Source organism: Equus quagga, chromosome 12, assembly GCF_021613505.1.
Source record: "Equus quagga isolate Etosha38 chromosome 12, UCLA_HA_Equagga_1.0, whole genome shotgun sequence".
NCBI classification, from domain to species: Eukaryota; Metazoa; Chordata; class Mammalia; order Perissodactyla; family Equidae; genus Equus; species Equus quagga.
In genome coordinates, this window is record NC_060278.1 from 22034335 (window position 1) to 22055688 (window position 21354).

A 21354-nucleotide genomic window follows, 5' to 3' on the forward strand; every position below is an offset into this window, starting at 1 on the left:
ACAGATACAGGGCTGACACAGGGTTCTGAAAGGACATCAAGATTCCTTGATTATCACAGAAAAAGCTGTGAAAGATGATGGAAATAAATATAGAATGGAGAATTGGAAATTTAGGGACAGATATTACTCTGAGACACTGGTCATCACCAATGAATTGTCCTTACGTGGCCTCTGTTTTCTAGATAGTACATTTTGGTCACTCAAAGGAAGTAGACAGTAGCTCAAGTTGCCAGAGTCCTAGGATTTAATATTTTCTGTCAAATGGACAGAAAGATCTTATTCTGAGTGATGGAAAGAAAATTTGAGGAAATATTCTGAAAATTATAAGCGGGTGTTGACAGAGGAATGAGATGAATGGTTTACACTGGTAGAAGCCACACAAACCCAAAGGCTGTGATTTTAAAAACAGGAAATTAGAGTAAGCACAGAGTATTACTCTGTTTGAAAAATAGCAGACATATAAATTAAGTTGCCAACGAAGACATCAAAAACAAACAGTATAAATGAGTTTCAGGAGACAAGTAGACACTTTAATGGGGGCAGGAGGGATTAAAGGCTCTGGTGACAAAGTAAGGAGGTGGGAATGTGAAACTGAGTGGTGACAGGCAGTGTGACAAAACGTTACCATTGCTATTTTAATAGCATCAGCTCTGGAGCACTGTGCCATTTTAGAGTAACTTAAAATGAAGAAGGCCCGTTATTAGATAATAGATCATCAGTTTATTAAAAAAAGAGAGTGAATGGAGGAACTGAATCCCTCACAGGAGGTGTATTTTCAAAATTTAGTTGTGAAGGTTGAGTTATGCCGTCTGAGCCATTCACTTGCTTGCGTGAAACTCTCATTTTTTACCAAATTACCCAACCTAAACCTGCCTCTCTTTATCAATGTATCATACTCAGGGGCTTTTCCCCTATGGCCACATCATAAATAACAAAAGTCATTGAATAATCCTAATTCCTGGCTCAAAAAAGGTTAGATTTATGTCCAAGCAAATTAATTTCACAGCCAGCAAAAGAAATGCCTATTCGTTCCCTCTCTGAGCCCTGAGTGTATGACTGCTCAGGAGTTTGGTTTGCACAGCACCTGCTGTTTAATGATCTGCACTCAGCTGGGGCCCAGAGGCCCTCACCCTCCATTTGTATGAGTTCGTGGCCATTTCCACCACTGATCAGGTCAATTTCAAGAGAGAGGCGGTTGAACCTGAAACCACCTCCTTAATGGTCCAGCTAAGTGGTTCCCATTAGAAAGGAAGTCATTTAGATTGAAGTAACTTGTAAAACAATGTCATGCAGTAAGTGGGAAAATTCTGCTGTATATCTACTTGCCATCTACCTGTTGTTTCAAGAAAGGGAATTTCAGTCAGCACTTTCTTTCTCCATCCTGGTCTACAAGAAATAACCTCATGCTTTTCTTTAAAATGAGCTGACGTGAACCACAGTGAAATAGTATGTCGTCCAAAGCTACAGAAAGTAACTATCAGAGGAATTTATGAATACGTATCAAAGGGATTTTGAACCTGTTCAACATTTTCTAAAATTTCACATATGATGACTGCAAGCTCCATGAGAGGAGGGACCAAGAATGTTGTATGAACCACTACACGCTTAGAACTTATCACAGCGCCTGGTGCACAGTGGACTTCAATGTGTTGAATAAATGAACAAATAGATGAGTGATAACGCTTTATTTACATGTCCTATTTGCTTGATATAAATGATCACTAAATTTTGGAAAATTTTAAACACTGTCCTTTAATGTCACATTTTAAAATGCTGAATCAGTTTGTTTTAGATATGAAAAACATGAAGCGAACTACATGCACATTTGTATTGCGATTTATTTTCAATGAAGCAACCCTTTATCCCAACCCGTTTTCCATCCTTATTGGGAATAAAGGAGCTAAGTGATACTATATTTTTCTCTTAAAATAAGCACAAAAACAGTTGGAACCAATCTAATTTCATAGGAAAGTCAGCAAGAATAACAAGCAGGACCACATTAAGCGTGTGCAGTTATGTATGTACACATAAATCTCTGACCTTTCAGCATTCAGAGAAAGAGAGGAGAGAGAGGAAAGAGAAAGGAAGGAAAGAAAGAAAGGAAGGAAAGAGAGAAAGGAGGGACAGAGAGAAAGCTGGGAAGGGAGTAAGAAGGAGGGGGCAGGGGGGCAAGGGGGGCAAGGGGGGAGAGGGAGACAAAGGGTGGGGAGGGAGGCAGGAGGGAGGGAGAAGGGAGGACGAAGAGAAGACATCTTATCTTCATGTTTCTGTGTACTATATTAGCTTTTTAATTGTTTCCATGTCTTCCGGCTTTGTCAGAAGTGCTTCACCAGAGGTTAAGTTCCGGCAGAAGTCCCCTCAGACTGTGACCTATCAATGTCATCATCGCTGGAGAAGGCTGGCCACTATGCTACAGGAATAGCTGGTTCTTCTCCATGAAAAGCAAGTATCCCGCACTATTAAGGAATTGGCCCAATATGGTTTTCAGCAGCAGAGACCTTGCTAACATCACAGAGTATCATCGCCAAACTCTTATTCTTGGCCATTTATCCAAACTCCGCCTCAGAACCAGGCTCCCCAAACACGACTGGGTACGTTTTCAGGGTCATGGCTGAGATTTCTCAGACCATCCCTCTTAACTCCTCTTTCACCTCTGATGTTGGCTGGATTATATAGTGGCTACACGACAGGCATAGGAACAGTGTCAGAAACGACAACCATGAAGGACTCATCAGAAAACGCTTGAAGATGGAGAGGCTGGCTCGTGAAAACTTGGTGGCTTATACGGTGGTGTCTGGTCTTAGAAACTGCACATTACATATGCCTGAAGGTGGCCTTGCAGAATGTCCTTATAGACAAGGACTCTTTAGAGACCACAAGTCTTCCTGGATGTAGAAGATGTCTCCTCCCATCACATCTATGACTCACTCCCCGGGATCCGCAACTGGAGACTGAGGGACTGGGAAAAAATGGGAAACTCCAGGGGACAAATTTATTTGCCCTTGTTTTTCTTCTTTTTGTCTGCCATTTTAGGGAGACTGATATTCAAAGTTGTGAATTTTGGCCCCAGTTATTGCAACTGTACGGCTAGGTCTTAGGACAGATGCTCTCCCTCCTTTTCCAGGGAGCTTCCTTCCATCCTATCCCACCCTAAACACGATCAGGACTCTTGCTTCCAACTCCCATACATCAGTTACTTACTTTCATGATAGCAATTTCACACTCTAAAATAACTTCCTTTATTTGCATCCAAGATGATACGTTTCCTGAGGACAATAATTACACCTTGCTAGCCACTGAGCTTGGCCACCATCAATACCCGAGATGCACAAATAAAGCTTTAACAGATCTGCACGAGACAATCTTATTTTCATGACTGCTTGTTTTCAAGAGGCCCATTCCTCCTGGTTTGAAAGGAGCAAATCTAAGGGGAGGGAAAAGGGGGCTCCAAGGCCACCCACAAGGTATCAAGTTAGGAATGTTCTGGAATACTATCTATCTAGGAAGGGACTCCTTTCTGAAGACATTTTGAATGCCAAAAAATCGGTGGCTTTCTGCAGTCACTGTTCAAAGGGTACAGCTGGTTGGAATGTGGCACAAAGAGTCAATTGATTTTACCATTAGGTTTTCTGATTTTGTCTAACAATTTCTGAACATCATAAAAGCCTTCTTAATTTGGCTCCGTATTGTGTAAAGCAGATGTCCTTGGTTACTAAACTGATTAGTAAGTGGTTTATATTATTCTAATGGTTGTCATCGTTATTGCAAAAAAAAAAAAAGTTGAGTAAAGCTGCAGAGCAAGGTTGTTCTACACAGTATTGGGGATGACAGGATGTCACATTCAGAAAGGATCCAGGTATCCAGCCAAGGCCCTGCTGCAGAGATCCATTTTCAAAAAACACTGCTCCGATGCTGAACAGCGCTATGCATTTAAAAAAAGAATGTTCCACTCAGTGGCTTCTTAAAAAATATGATGGAAGGCAGGACAGAAACCAAAGGCAGCTCCCAGAGATGCCTTAATCACCTGAAGTATCTCACCTGGGTCTGAAGTGCACCTGTCAAGATGGACTCACAACCAGCCATCATTCTAGGCTATTCAGTTACCTGGCAAACACAGACAAATAACATCCCCCTCATTAGTTTGTACAAGCCCTTCCTTAAGGAGTAAATTTCTCAGTAAAAGGCATACTAATTGCCATGAAAGACATAAAAATCTTTCTTCTCACCTGACATCAGAATATTTCTCTTAGCATGCTGGGCTCTATGTACTCAGAATGAGACCTCCCAAAAGACAGCCTCTGCAAAAAGCCCTGTGGGGGCACCCTTCATTCAGAAACTAACCACACCACCATTTTTCCACAAGTGAACGGTCAAAGACAGCAAGGAATGACACTAACTTTTCAGCACTGGGCACGTTTTCTTCATTGCACTCACTGGAGTTGGTCATTTATGCTTCTTTTTGTGATTATTTGGCTGATTTCTGCCTCCTTTATTTGACCATAAGCTCCACAAGAGCATGAACTAGCTGTCCTTTTGTTGATCACTGTATCCCCAGTATAACAGGGAGACTGGCACTTAGTAGGGCCTCAAATATTTGATGAGTAAGGAAGGGAAGAAGGAAAAGGAAGAGGAGAGAGAGGAACAACGGCAGAGAGAAAACGCAGAGAAAATGCTGCTTAATGGTCGGGTATTAAAAGAATTTGCCGAATTTCTTTCATGCAAATAGTCCAGACATACAAATACTCAAATATCTTACATGTGCTATATATTCATAAGCCCACAGAGAGTAGCTAGGCTCAGAAAACACTAAGATAGGTCTTAAAATTTTATATCAACCATGTAATTGGAACCATCGAGGGAGAAATTGGTTTTCTATGCCTGGAAATTGGTGGGAATTTTATTATTTCTGAATTTGCAAAATAGCATTTAGTTGAAAAGTCCAATTGTGTAGACTTATAATTTCTGGGACCACATCTGGGTGTAGGTCGTTGATTTCTTTACCTGCCACGAACACGCCTTGGGGTCTAAGTCACGGAAACTGTAGACATTGAGCTCATTTACAGGCTGCACATCTACCTGCAAGCTCTCAGTGCGTCTGCAAATGGACACGCTTAAAAGCTGTTGATTTGAGAGGCGCTGGTTGGCCAATCTGTGCACCGTTGGAACCGCACCTGCAGTAATTTTGCACTTCAAGGACTGCAGGCGTCAGACAGGAGCACCAGTGAAGTATTTGTAAGAGCCTCCGCGATATCTCTAGTGCTCCTGCAGGGTTTGCTAGGGGCCTTTTCAAGACAGTAATCTAGGAGGAATCAAGGGCCCACACCACCAGAGTGGATGGAGGGGTTGGAAGGGTTGGAGAGGGGGTGGAGGATGAATCAAGAGGCCCCAGATGCAGGAAGAGTGAAAGCACAGGCTCTTCCAGAGTCTCATGGCTCAATGGAGCTCTCTCACTTTCCTTCGGATTTCTGAAGAGTGAGAGTGCTCCCAGAATGGAAGCTGGTACTTTCCAGATGCTTGATATTTACAAGAATGTCAATTTCAAAGATGGCGGGGGTTAACATCTTAATAACATGAAAGAAGCTGGAAGTCTCATTTTCTCTCAGTAAATTTCCTCTTCTTCAAAATGGTGGAAGTGGTGGAAATGAAATCCTGTTTGGATATTAAGAACCTAGAGCAAAACCCAGCAAAGTTTTTCTCCTTCTTGAATGGAAGAGCGTAGAGAATACAGACAGTCTTGCCACTTGATAAACCAAAGATTCAGGACATATTTGCTCCCTGGCACTAATAAGCGGGTATCCTTTTCTTCATCAATGTGTAAATTAATGGCTAAATACACACACTTTCTCTTCTTCAGCTGCCTATGCTTCCTGGTACAGAAACTCCTTGAAGTCAGGGTCCCCTGCACCTGCCACAGGGGCCTGGCACACAACAGGTGCTCAAAGAACACCTGCTGACTTGAACGCACCTCTCCCTTCACCTGTAGAGTTAGTGCTGTACCCGCTTCCAACCATGTTTTGCAAACATTAGGAAAATTAACTGCTGGGAAATTGAAGCAAAAAACCCAACAAAATGGATTCTAGTGGTTTTACACTATTGCATACCATTATCAAAATTCAAACTGTACACGTAAAATGGTCAATTCCACTGTATGTAAATAATACCTTAATAAACAAAAAAGAGGAGGGAAAAAAATCCAACAGCCAAGTAAGTAGGAGGCTGATCAGAATTTGAACCCAGATATAACCATCTTCTTGACAGTTAGAATGTTCTAGTTCCTTTGATCATTATAGAGTGAGGCTGAAGGTCTTTTCATGTGTATATTAGCAATTTGTATTTCTTTTTCTGTGAAAAGCCTATCTGTACCCTTCCTCATTTCCTTACTGGGGTTTTGAATTCTAAAATATAACTTATAAAAGATTTTTAAATATTATTTTAATTTTGTCAATAAAAAGAAACTAAAGATTTATAGAACAAACATGATATTTCTGAACAAGACATTTCTTCTGAAATTGATAGAATAAGATATTAATGGTGAGACTATGTTAGAGGGAACCATAAATTTGATTGGTGTTATAATAGAATTTTTTTCTCTTAAAACTTTCTTTTAAAAAACGCTATGAAAGGGCCCACGAAGAGAGTGTTTGTCACATGCGTTCTCAAGAAATTATATATGCTATCCTGAATCGTAGGAAATTTCCTAGCTTGAGCTCTGAGGCAGTTGGTTGACATCGATTGTTCCTCAAGAAAGATGGATGACAGTAAAATAAAATCTGACTTTTAGGAAGCATGTCTACTGAATTTCACCAACTCCATTTATTGCTCTATTTTATAAAATCCTCTGAAATTTATCTGCTCAAGTTTACGCAAGATATCTCAAGTTTCAGGGAAAAAAATCATACCTGTGGACCATCACACCTTCATTAATACAGGGAGACAGAAGGTGTTGAGGTTACACCGCCATTCTGGCGCATATTTTTATTGAAAAACCATTAGTCCCCATCTAGTTTCAGCCTCATTTATGTAGCTGGTCAACCGAATGGTGCTCGGCAAAGTGCCTTCAGCATTCTATTCTGTCTGAGCATCTCCATTCACCTTTCCTTATGAAGTCACCCTCTGCGACAGGCAGGAGACCAGAGCTGCTCCATCCTCATTTCACAGAGAGTGACAGAGGAGTTAAGTGACTTGTGAAAGGTCAAACAACCAGTCATTGGTCAGGACCAAAATAGAATCGGGGTTTGCTGACCTCCTTGTCTCTTGCTCAAATGATTCAAGGACAAGAGAAGTGACTTCTGAGCTGTAAAATAACACTACAGACTTCTGATTTTTTCATCCTTCAACAGGATGAGCCAAGGCATTTACCTGGTTTAACATTTCTTTAGGACGTACAAATGAGAGGCTTTTGAACTGGTGGGGAAAATCGAAGGCCAAGAACCCAAAAGTTAGTACTGCAGCTTTTCCACCGACTAGTTATAACCTTATGCCAAAATTTGAGGCCACTTTTGCCTCAGTTTTTCTATGAAATGAGGACATTATACACTACTTATTGAATACATTAATCTTTTAACAGGATGACATATCTTTGAGTATTGTTACTCAAAATTTTGAATTTTGGAAGGAAGGTATGAATATGGCTTTTGAGCATACCAGTTAACGATGAAAACAAGAATAAAGAGGAGGTGGCATCCTGGAAACACTACACTGTACCTTGGATTAGGACCATTGAGAACAGGGATAAAGAATAAACACACATTTGAATGGGGTTTACTGATCATGCTTTGGACAATGAGCCCTTACTTTAGGCACTACTAAAATATATCACCTCTGCTGTGCAAACCAGGCTTGACACAGGGCCTTATTTAATTCAGAGACACGCTTGCACTTCTGCAAGACTGAAAAAAAAGTAGCTTTTAATTACTATTTGTAGAGCATCTAAGACAATTAAATGCTTCTGATTACCCTTTTGTTTTTTAAAAACATAGAAGCAGAGAGAGTAAACATTTCTATACAGCTATTAGAACAAAATGCCTTTTGAGGCAGAATGCTTTGAATATATTCTGCCTTATAAAAAATGTATAAAAGGACAGCACAGAAAAAGGCTGTGAGGCGTGACACAGCCTATCATGTTGTGCATGCATGAGTTAGCTTTTACAAGATCAGAACCAGAAGCGAAGATGAATACTGTTCAACCTAAGCCTGATGCTTTGGAAGTTCAGTATCACATCACTTGGGGTCAGTGACAGAGCCACTGCACCCTCTCTGCAGAGTCAAACATTTAAAAAATATTTGGGTGAATATGTTATCACCTAGAATGGAGACTCCGTTCTCCATTTTAATGTGAACAAGGATCATGTTCATGTCAAGATACCATCACATCCATGGTCTTTGTCTTTATCATAAATATTAAATAGTTAAATATAAACCCCTCAGAGTCAGATCGAGGTCTGGAGGTGGTCCCCAGATCACCTGCAGGGAGTAACAGGAAAGCTGGAGACGCAGGAAGACAGCGAGGCCCCCTTGGGTGCTCTCGTCATTGGAGGACCACTGGTCTTGCTGAATGATGCCTAACCAATTTCTGTGGTGCTTAACATTTCACAGAACATTTTGACTTTTGTGATAGCAATAGGATTTATATCATTATACCCATCTGGCAAGAGAACGTGACTCAGAAGAGTGACTATTCCAAAGCCACACAGCTGGTAAATATGAGAATTCAAAGATAGGACTTCTAAATCAGCACACTTGGCATTCAACAAAACCTCTTAATGGTCTTCATAAAAGATGTTAGTGGAGAGATATGATATAAGGAATAAAATACGTGAGGTTAGAGGGTCTCTCTGTCACTGCTTGTCAATATGACTTACAGAGCATACCCTGCACGATGGGTCGGAAACACAGCCTACTGGATCGAGCACGGAGTCTTGAGTCAGACCACCCAGCTTCAAATCCTAGTTCTGCCATTACTGGCTGTGTGATCCTAGACACGTTTCTTAACTCTCTGTGCCCCATTTTCCTTATCTTTAAAATGAGGGTGATAACAGAACCCACCTCGTGACAACTATGCAGACCAAATGAATTAATATTTGGAAAGCATTTAGAATAACATCTGCCAGATAATAAGTGCTGAATAAGCACTGGTTAAATGAATGAATAAATTATTCTACTATGATTTTGAGTGTTATTCTCCAACTGGCATGAATAACTTACTGATGGATTTTTAATAAACAGGCATCACCTCACTGGTATGTTGTTAAAAGTTTCTTTGGACTAAGCCTGATACTTTTCCTTTACCACATGACCAACAGGACGACCTCTCTTCTGTCTCCTTCCTTATCAATTTTAAAAAGCAAAGCTATCACTACTTAACATCCAACCTATTCCTCTCACTTACCAGGTTAACTCTCCTCGCCATAGCCTGAGAAACCACTGACTGATTTTACCAAATAATTAGATGGGTTGATCCAAGAAAGAAACCTTGAGTTCGGCTTAAATAGTCACCAATCCTACCTGTAGCACTAGGACATCATGACTTGAGACCTACAGTCCTGCTGGTCAGTTCTGGTTTAGCCCTAACACATAAGGGTACGTCTGCAAATAAACACAGAATTCTTCTTGAACAAGCCTAACAGACTCACAGAGGAATCTCCGGATCTTAAAGATCTTTAGGTCTCAAAAACTAACTCAAAGAATAGAGTGCTGGAGAGAATCTACTTTGACTAAGACCTGGTCATCTACTGCTAGTTAAAACTGCCCACCAATTGGTCTTTTGATCTCCCGAAGGATGACCTTTAAATTTCCGTGGTCCAGAGTTCTTGCAGAGAAGTCATTCAAATACATTAGTTTATTTATTAAAAGGATTTTATCTTAGAAATTAGTAATGCCATCCCTCAGGATTATGGACACTTAAAAAATTATTTGCTATTTTCCTGCAGTTATCATTTGGAAACCAGGATATCCTAGCACCACGCTGGCTGCTAGAGGAGGAAACGTCCTTCATGCTTTGTCTTTACATATCAATCGTCAAAGCATAAATGTCAGATATATTTCAAAGGGGGGGTGGTACAAGATGTGAAAAATCAACCTATTTTTTACTCTACGACAGAGCTAAGATACGCACATAAAATTGATTTCTATGAAAATTATATTTTTAATATCACTGGCAACTAGCAGCACCAAACTGGATTACCAGTGGTGATGAGTAACTTGCATCTACCTATATTTTCATCACACATGTCAGTATTTTGTTTCTTAGGTCTATTGTTTTTCCTCTGCAGCTCAGTCAAGTGTCAGCTATGACTTTTTGAGTAGTTTTGAGTAATGGGATCAGCTAATGTTCTGTACATGAAGAAATTCCACATCATTCGCTTCGCTAAAAATACCGCTGCCTGCCACTGGAGCCAATCAACAGTGATGAATAGCCAAAGGGACAAGTAGGTCTCTAAATTTACTTCCTATCTGACAGCCCTTCAGCAGATATGGATAATGGATCCCTATACTCACAAATGCAGCCCCCTCCTACTACAAGCAAGCCCTTTCTTTTCCATTCAAGAAAGGGCAAGGATTCTTAATGACCCAATACGTTCTCCCTTTCCCCTTTTCAACAACCCAACAAAAATATGTTAAATGCCTGTATTATCAGGGTCTATGCAGCTGCTGGGCTGGATATAAAAAGCTGAATAAGACATACATCCTTTTAACCCATTAAAAATCCATTAGTATGCACTTTATGACTCTATCTGAATTAATGTCACAAATCAAAATGAAGCCCCAGAAAAACTGAATTTTTGTATATATACATCTTCCTGACCTCCAGATAGCCATGTGGTTAATCTGCATATTGGACAATTGGCAACAAGTAGATCACACATTTACATAGGGCTGATTTTATTCTCTATGTGTAGAATTTGGATTCATCCATTCAAAAATGTTTATTAAGCCCCCACTGTATGCCAGAAGCCATATGCTGCATGTTGGAAACCCAGTGGTGATATAAAATGGACAGAAATATGGAAAGTTAGTTATCTACTAAACTGGTGACCTTAAAAAAAACAAAACAATTTTGATGTGTTGTTTGTGTGTTTTAGCTAATCAGAGCTTAAAATTACACACGTTATACTCAGGTGACTGCATTTTCTGCTGTGGGTGTTGAGTCAAAGTAAGAGTCTTTCCGGACATCTTCGTGAGATCTAAGACTTTAGGATACATTTAAATTTCTGAAGTCCAAAGAATTAAAGGGCCTTTGCCAACCTATCACAACTAGACAATCACTTAATAGAAAAATTTTTTTTTCAAAACCCACCACTATCATCCACCCACTCACCATCACACAAAGAGCAGTGTTTGCGATGAAATTCTACCCATGAGGCTTAACTTCAAGTTCTCTTTTGATTATGACTCTATGACCGTCTGGCTAAGTAAGAGTGTTCGCAAGTTTTAAATAGCCACTAAGTGACCTGTGACCAACCCAAATTCGGTGTTATCAAAAGATTTGATATAACATCTAAAACTGTCAAATTTTCTTCAACATGCTACATATTTATTGATACCATCAGTTTTTCTCATTAACTCCTTGACACTTATTTTATCCTGGTATCTTACATAAATACTATTGGCCTATTATGCTTGTGGATATTAAGAAATCATTACTTTCGTGTTCAAGGCTTTTTTATTTTTAAAGATTGGCACCTGAGTTAACAACTGTTGCCAATCTTTTTTCCTCTTTTTCCCCTTCTTCTTCTCCCCAAAGCCTCCTGGTACATAGCTGTATATTCTCGTTGTGAGTGCCTCTGGTTGTGCTATGTGGGACGCCGCCTCAGCATGGCGTGATGAGCGGTGCCACGTCCGCGCCCAGGATCTGAACCAGCGAAACCCTGGGCCCCCGAAGTGGAGCGCGTGAACTTAACCACACGGCCAGGGGGCCGGCCCCTCAAGGCATTTTTAAAGGTCTTTCAGATCATTATTCACTCTCATTTCATTTACTGTTTTTTACTCTCAAGATGTTCTGAAAGCCAGACCCTTTGCTGGGCACTAGGACTAAAAAGACAAGTGAGAAATGGGGAATCCTTAATTGAGCTATTATATCACATTTAAAAAAATTAAGCAGGAGAAATAGGGAGGAACCTAATAACCAAAGCATAGAAGCATTTCCCAGAATTGGATTTGTTATGGGCTGTTTTTGCCCAATTACTATTTTAATTGAACTATCTATAATTCCTCCCACTTACATTTTCAGTCTAGAGGAAGCCAGACACAAGACGTTATAAATGAAACCAGAAGCCAGCACATTTTCTGACAGCAGAGACTCCCGAAAGTCTATCAAAATCACCAGAAGAAAGAAGAAATCAAGAAGTTACGGTAGTGGAAAATGACACCTGTCAAAGCCAGAACCTTGAATCTGTGCCTTAATTCCTGGGTCAGCGGCACGGAGGGGACAAGCCAGGACCCCAACTCAGGCAACTCTGCACATGGGGGCAGGCTGGGAACCAAAGTCAAGACAGACTGTGGTGTTTAATAAGGGATTCTTAAGAACCCAGCTGCACCAGAACAGCAGAGGCCCTTTTCAACTCTGATTTAATACATACCCACTTCTGATACAGGACATTTATAACATCTAAACATCATTTCCCTACCTTAGTATTCTGCGTATATTTACAGGCGCAAATATGGAAGACCGCCTCTCCCACCATGCCCAACTCTACCCCTCAATCTTCAGCATGATTTTAATTAATGAGAAGAGTCCACAGAACGTTATCATTGCCTTTCCTCCACCTTCTGATTCGTTTCTATATTCCCTTAACAGCCAATTAGTGATAGCATACAGAAGAATGAGTCCTATAATATTCAGTGCCCCCAATTCCCCATGCACCATCTAGTGGTGATGATAATTATATTAATAGTGATGATGATGCTGATGACAGTATGCTCAATGAATTTAAAACACCTAAAAAGGCCATTTTAACAGTGAGTGAAACAGAATCTTGATTTTCCTTTTGGAAACATTTCCTAGAAACATAAAGTGCTCACATTACCTTGACAAGAATCACATGGCCTCCAGGTTAGAATTGAAGTTAAAGACATCTATATTTTAAAATAAGAAGCTATTGATTTACTGAGCAATTGAAAATTGCATTTCCCTGTTCACTGGCTTTCCAAGTCCCAGTAGTAAGACAATAAAGTATTTTTGAAGTCGGGGCACAGACTTCAGATATGGGCTACATGTGTGGAAATGCAATGCTTTTACTCATTATGACTCGGTTTCAAAATCATCTTCCATTATAATTTCATGTTCACTTGCCATATCTTTGTCTATAAATCATTTTTGTCGCCCACACTTCACTTGCCTAACAGATGCCTACATTAAAATTGATTATTACTATTTCTTTCGCCCAAATAAATATTGTTGTCCATAGTTTATTGCCACTTGAATTCCTTTTCCTTAAATAAACATAAAGGCATCTCTCTGGCTATCCATCATACTTATTTCCTCCTTTGCTATTAAAAAAATATATAAATATAATCAAAAAGCCATAAATACAGCCCATTTTGAATCCTTCACTTCCATTACCAGTTGGAAAGCTGATAACAAGTACTAGCTCAACTGATAGCTTTAGTCCTTCTCACTTGAACGTGTGTGTGTGTGTGTGTGTGTGTGTGTGTATACTTCATTAGGACTATCCATTTGGCCTCATCTTTCTTCAACTCCTGCAGCTTCTAATTCTCTTTCCCATATCAAATAACCCATAATCTCAAATTTTATATGCATTCCTAGTTAATGATCTCTTGCTGATGCTTTCCACTTCCTGTGAAACATCATAAGGAAACTAAAAAGCTTACTATCCCCATAGCTGAGATGAAGAGTAACATGGAAGAGCCTACAAAGCGAGATTTTCTCGAAAAGACACGAGCATCCAATAAAAACGCGTACATAGAAGAGCATCAGCTCAGAATACAAGACTTTTCCAAAATTCGGCTTTAGTATTCCACGTATATTTAAAGGTAAAAATACGGAAGCGGTCCCCTTGAAAGCCAAAAATGGACACAAGAAATGAGCAAGTAGACTTAAAAAAAGGTACCCTAGGGTGTCCTCAAAATACTTAAGTATTTGCCATTCAAAAGCCACCCTACCACACAGGATGCACTGACTCTTCTTGTCAGAGGATTGGTCTCTCCTACCCAAAATATTTGATTATTATAAGCCAACCAAATCCCTAAGATGCAACTTCCACCGCTTTACATGAGAAGTCTCTTTCCAAAATGCGTCACCATCTGAGGCATTGATGTGTTCTCCAATTGCTCGTGGAAATACACCGAGTTTCAAGGTATCCACCATAAAGTCAAGGCATTTTGCCTGCACTACAGACACAGCACAGGAAGATTCATTCATACGATTTCAATCATTTTTCATCCATAACCTCTATGACATAAGAGCAAGATGCTTAGTGAGAGAGAGAACGCTTTCCATCACACAGACCAGCATTAGAACTCTCTTCAATCCATAAACCAAGAACAGTTTCCCATTTAAAGAAAGAGAAAAATAAATCCTCTTCATAATTGAAAATAGCTTTTCCCTACAACTCTGTTAGGCTTTGCTGGGAAGAAAACATTTCTGAGTTTATGAGGCAGATTTCATCGAATGTGGATCAAAAAGAAACTAAGCTTACTCTTCTTATGAATCAGTCTTAACTACACTGAGAAACGTGGGTCATTAAGAAAAACTTCAGAACACGGCACCCAGTCCCTGTGGTTACCTTCTTTCCAGATGTCACTAGAGCACCTAGCAGCCAGCTGATAGGTACGTTGGTTAACACCTTTGTTTGCTCATTTTGCCCATCTTTAACATGGAAATTTAAAAAATAAAACACCCAGCAGAAAGACGAAGATTAACATTAGGAGGCCCACAGGGTTTTTGAGTCCCTGAGCGGGAAAAAAAAAAATCACTCCATTAATAAACATTACATATTATGATTTCATCAAAGGATTTCAAATCACTTCCAAATGACAGCTCCCATTTCAGAGGCAGACAACAGAATGGAAAAGACTGAAGAGCGCATCCTATCCAAATGGTCTGCAGCGTGGGGAGAGGCCGAGCTGATTATCTTCCAATCTGCCAGCCCCTCTCCCAACACACCTGCTACACATCCACGCAGTTACGCAGTTTTGAAAACAAGGATATGGTAAAACGTGCATTGTTGTGCTGCATTCCCAAAGGCCTTCGGCCTTGCCTTGTTAATGGTGGTCAAGGTGTCCAAACTCAGGCGTCACACGATGAGGTGGTTAAGGTCAGGCTTGTGCATTCTAAACGTGAGTAGAAACGGCATTAGATGAGACTCTCCCTGTGGGACGTTTGACTGTGGTATTCTGGAAGAAGTGGCCCTTTGATGGTGCACTGCAGAGAATGCCAGTGACCTCAGAGAACACCGTCTAGATCTCACTGGCTGCTTTACTGCCCTCTTCCCTCACTGAACAGCAAACACAAGTCACCCAGCCTTCCTCCTTCCCTCTCATCTGATTCTCTGCTTGGGGATGCACCTCCGGTTAAAATTCCTCTGGTTCTACTTCATGAATTAAAATAGGTGTAACCTAGCAGTGTCTAGACCAAGCAAAGCAATAGTGCAGGAGCCTAGGCAAGATTTGGTCCAGACTTGGAAGATGGGGAAAAGTGTAAGGGGTTTGCATGGCTTCTTAAAATATAATTCTTTCTGTTCCAGAACATTTTTTTTCTGTTCCACTCAATGAGAGAGAGAAAGAAAAAAGCTAGAGACAGAAAGAGACAGATTCTCACACAGAGAAACATATCTTTGTAATGCATCTAAAGATATAATGCATCACAAATTATTACAGAAATGCAAACCAAAACCACAATGAGATATTGCCTCATGCTTGTCAGGATGGCTATTATTAAAAAGACAAGAAATAAGTGTTGGCAAGGATGTGGAGAAAAGGCAACCACTGTACATTGTTGGTGGGAATGTAAACTGGTGCAGCCATTATGGAAAACAGTATGGCGATCCCTCAATAAATTAAAAATAGAAATACCATATTATCCAGTTTTTCCACTTCTGGTTATTCATACAAAGAACATGAAAACACTAATTCAAACAGATGTATGCACCCCTATGTTCACTGCAGCATTATTTGCAGTAGCCAAGACTTGGAAACAACCTAAGTGTTCATGGATGGATGAATGGGTAAAGAGGGTGTGTGTGTGTGTGTATGTGTCTACAGAGAGAGAGATGCACACACACAATGGAATACTACCCAGCCATGAAAAAGACGAAATCTTGCCATTTGCAACAACAAGGATGAACGAAATAAGTCAGATGGAGAAAGTCAAATACTATATGATTCCACTCATATGTGGAAGATAAACAAACACATAGATATGGAGAACAGATTGGTGGTTACCAGAGGGGAAGTGGGGCGGGGGGAGGGCGAAAGGGATAAAGGGGCACAAATGTATACTAATGGATGGCAAGTAGACTTTTGGCGGCGAGCACAATGTAATCAACACAGAAGGCAAAATATAATGATGTACACCCGAAATCTATACATTATAAACCAATGTGACCTCAATTCAAAAAAAAGACACACTGCTTCAAGGAAGGACTAGCAGTTATATGTCCCAGGAAAATTCATTTATTAAAATACAAAACATCCAGAGGCCATTCCTGTCATCTTTGCTCCCCAGCCTGGCTCAACAACCACCTGCTTCCTAGACTGGTATCAATAAATTCCCCTTTGCTACAAAAGGAAGGAAGGAAAGAGAGGAAAAGACAGGACAGAAAAATACAATACACCTGCACCCAGTAGTTAAGGAAAATAACCAGCCTAAATAGCAAACAAGGCGATCACTAAATGGAGTCACTAGAAACCCACAAAACTGTGACAGGCAGAAGCAGAAGGTGAGGCCTGAAACCCATCCTGCTTGGCCCCTGGAGAGCAAAGACGGGTAGTTGAGAGAAGACTGGGCTGCACTGGAGCCAACCTGATCACAATCCTACAGATGCCACTGGTGTGTGACTCTGAGCACTTTGATCTCACTATATTTCAGACTTTTGGTGTAAAAATGAGAGCACGAAGTAGATTTTATTTAAAGGCCCCTTCAGCTTTAAAATTCTGGACAGAAACTCCTCGAGTCCATTCCCCAGGTGCAGGAGGTTCTAGAGTTCCTGGTACCTAGGATGCCCAAGTCTGTTTGCTGTTCCAGAAATGGGATCAGAGTCCTAAACAGATAGCAGGTATGTGGCAACTGGTTATATAATAGAGGGAGCAACACCAATTAGTGAGGAATAGATGGGTTCTTTAGGGGAAGGTACTGTAAAAACTAGCTTACCATAGAGAAAATGTTGAATCTATAGCTCATCCCTATAAAAACAAAACAAATCCCCCCAAAAAACTCCCTTCCAAATGCTGTAAGGGTCTAGATATGAAGTACAACTACGAACCCAACAGAAATGTCTACTGGAAAATATTCCTAAGAGCTTGGGATAAAGAAGGATTTCTTTTTTCTTTTTTTTGAGGAAGATTAGCCCTGAGCTAACTATTGGCAATCCTCCTCTTTTCGCTGAGGAAGACTGGCCCTGAGCTAACATCCATGTCCATCTTCCTCTACATTATACGTGGGATGCCTACCACAGCATGGCTTTTTGCCAAGCAGTGCCATGTCTGCACCCGGGATCCGAACCAGCGAACCCTGGACCGCTGAGAAGTGGAACGTGAGAACTTAACTGCTGCGCCACTGGGCCAGCCCAGGAACGATTTCTTAAACATGATTTTTTTTAAGTCATAAGGGACTACATTGATCGATCTGCCTACAACAAAGGATACCACAGACAAAACTGACAGAAGATATTTGCCATCTCTAAAAAATGAACAAAAAGATTAATATCCAGACCATACAAGAGCTCAACAAGAAAAAAGATAAGAAACCCAATGGGAAAATGTGCATAAAATATGAACAGGCAATTCAGAGAAGGAAAAACCCAAATGGCTTAGAAGCACAAAGAGAAGTTCAATCTCACTAGTAATCAGAGAAATGCAAATTAAAATGACAATGATACAGCTATCAGATTAGAAGGAGAAAGACAAAGAGTGCCACGTGGAGGCGTGGGCAAAGAGCAAGGCTCGTTGGCAGCTGCTGGGAGGATGAACAGGTCCCGCCATTCTGGAAAGCGATCTCTGTCCCCGTGAAATGCAGTGTGCTCATGCCCCACGACCCTGAGATGATAATCCACAGAAACTCGCCCACAAAGCCAGAGGAAGACAGGTATGTTCATCACAGCACTGTTCGGAATATCTAGGAATTAGAGGCAGCTTAGGGTGACCATTAATACGGGAATGAATGAATAAAGTGTGGAGGATTTAGATGCTGGTACACCACAGGGCAGCCAGAAGCAAGGAATAAGGTGCACATCCAGCAATACATGTAGCTCTAAAAGCAGCAATGACTGGAGGAAAAAAATGGAATCAGAATCTATAACACCATTTATGCAGATTATAAAATTCATTCTGCAAATAAGTACTTTTCAATCTATTTCACATATACATCTAAAGCAACATTAAACGCACTACAGTGATGCCCTCTGAGGGGAATGGCAATTGGGATAGGGCTGAGGGGGCAGACAAAATGAAATGAGAGGACCCTTGCCTGGCCTGATGATGGTAACGTGCCACAAACGAGGAGAATGACTCTATGAGCCACCTCTGGGCACCTAAATGGGGAAGAGAGAGGAGGGAGAGGAACGAGGGAGGAGGGAGACCAAAGCTCACTGCAGGCTGTCTTGCTCGCTTCTTTTGAAAACTGGAATATGGACAGCATCAAGGGTTAAGAAGCCAAAACACTAGACTGAAAGACTTGAAAAGAGGATACATGAAGAAATTTCTAGAAATACACGTTTGGTTAAAACACAGTATGGCATTCAGTCAATATGTGTTTATCAAATACTTGAGACGGTAGTAGGTAGAGATTCAAACTGAAACTAGCCCTACTATGGACGTGTTGAGATTCCTCTAATTTCTGAGAGGCTAGGTGCCTAAGTTCCCACATCCAGAAGACTATGCTCAAAAAAGTGAAGGTGGGTTTGGTGGGTGGGAGAAGATTCCTAGAAGCTCAGAAGTGTATGTATACATGTGTATGTATATATATATACACACATATATATATATACATATTTTTTTTTTCATATCCCAAACCACCTTTCCTTACCCTAGGAGGAGCATGATGACCTGGAATGCCTTTTGTTTGAGTGAACGATGGATAAAGTGAAGTCTGTTTTCAAGAACAAAGGTCACAAGCTGGGAGACCATGGGTCGAATCCAGCTTAGACAAAGGTTATTGAATTAGCTGCCAATATTTAGGTTTCTGGTTGTGTTTTTTAATAAAGATTGGCACCTGAGCTAACAACTGTTGCCAATCTTCTTTTCGCCCCCCCCCCGCCCCGCTTTTTCTCCCCATATCCCCCCAGTACATAGTTGCATATTCCAGTTGGGGGTCCATCTAGTTGTGGCATGTGGGACACTGCCTCAGCGTGGCCTGTTGAGTGGTGCCATGTCCGCACCCAGGATCCTGAACCCTGGGCCATCAAAGCGGAGCGTGGGGACCTAACCACTCAGCCACAGGGCCGGCTCTTAGGTTTCACTCTAAGTCTAGATTCCTGGTTCTCCTGGAAAATTGGAAAAATCCAAGACAATGGGCCCCATGCCAGCTTCGCTTGGAACTGCAGAGCTGCCCTCCTAGGGCAGGTGTGTGTCCTGCTCCCCGGCTTGCACTGCCTGCCAGGCCTTTGTGGACCTCTGGGCAGGTGACGCTGCCACGGCTGCCACTCATTCCTTGCCAGGAGGGACACTTTACTATTCAGCCCTGAGCCGCAGAGGAAACAGGTCATTGTAACGGAGCAAGTCACTAACGGAGATGATGTGAGTCTTAGCTTACAACGGCATAAGCCCATTACAAGTGGGACATCGGGTAGGGCTTAGTCCCTCTGGAACGCACCAGAACTAGCAAAGAAATGGGTCAGTGAAAGGCAAGTATTCCAGTTCTCCTGGGTTAGGAAGACGTTCAGGCAGATAAGGTTCCATAACAACCTTTCTGAAGGGAGTTTAGAGGAAGCCTGAACTGAGAAGACGTCTGCACATTGGACAGTCACGACGCTCAAGGGCCAGTCCCCGCTTCAAAGTACATACACCTGTAACTGTAGCTGCCGGTTCCTGCTCAGGTCTGGTCTCCTTCCATCAAGATGACATAAACACAAGCAATGACGTTGGCTCCATTCATTATTTAATTTATATTAATTTTCTCATCCTTGCTTAAAACATCAACTTCAAATGCTCTGAGGATGCTGGGTCCTTGTCCCTGTCCCACAGTTATGCTTATGGTAATGCTTACAGTCTAAGATCAATATTGTAAGTGCCAAGATGACTAAGTTCTGAGGTTATATGCTCTTTTTCACTTAAGTCTGTCTTTAAAGTGCCTAGTACCTTCTCAAAATTATGTGATAAGGGGTACCTATGGGATTGACAAGGATCTTACATCAATTCCTCAAAATACGAAGCCCTGGTACCCAGTAACAATGTTCTAACCAACAAAGTTAAGCCAATACTTGTATATGCTTTGTTTTGACTTTTTTCCCATTAAAAAGAATCTGTAAGTGAACAACATACTATATTCACGGAATGGTAAGAGCTATGAAGAAACCTGAAAAAGGTTGGGAGCTAGAGTGCGACTGGGTGGAATACTGTAGAGAGCAGTCAAGTCAATAACCTAACACTGGAGTAGAAATCCAAATCAAGTGAGTGAGCCTCCAAGCTAGGTTGATATCTGGGGAAGAGCATGTGCAAAGGCCCCAGGACAGAGACGGGCCTTTGGTGTTTGAAGAACAGCAGGAGCTGGAGAGTGAGCAGGGAGAGGGGAAGAGGAGAACATATAGAGTGGGCCGAGGGGAGGAGAAGATGAATTAGGTGATGGACACATGGAGGTAAATGAAGTCATGGCTAACCCATCCTGAAAGACAGCAGCGACGGCGCTCACACTTCTTACTCCGCGCCAGGAACTACTGCACAGTTTTACAGACACATAATATCTCACTTCATGCCTCTCTGAGATGCCAGGAGGGACACAAGTATTCAATGTTTCCATTTTACTGATGAAGAAACTGAGCCCCAAGAAGTGAAGTAACTAATTCAAGGTCGTATCTAGGAGTTGCAGAGCCACATTCAAATCCAGACACTCTGGCTCCAGAATCTGTGCCCTGAATCACTAATGTAGAATGTAAGAAGGAGGATTTTTATTTTTCACTCACTGGAAATTTGAAGATATCTTGATTCATCCAGACTTTAAGATTTTTACTTCCCATCCCACAA

The 21354-nt window shown here is 41.2% G+C and overlaps 1 protein-coding gene across 12 annotated transcripts in view; it reads right to left on the reverse strand.

Annotated features, from left to right (window-relative positions):
• CELF2 (CUGBP Elav-like family member 2) overlaps positions 1–21354 on the reverse strand; it is a 507313-nt gene that overhangs the window by 200590 nt on the left and 285369 nt on the right. The gene's annotated exons all lie outside the window — the stretch shown is intronic.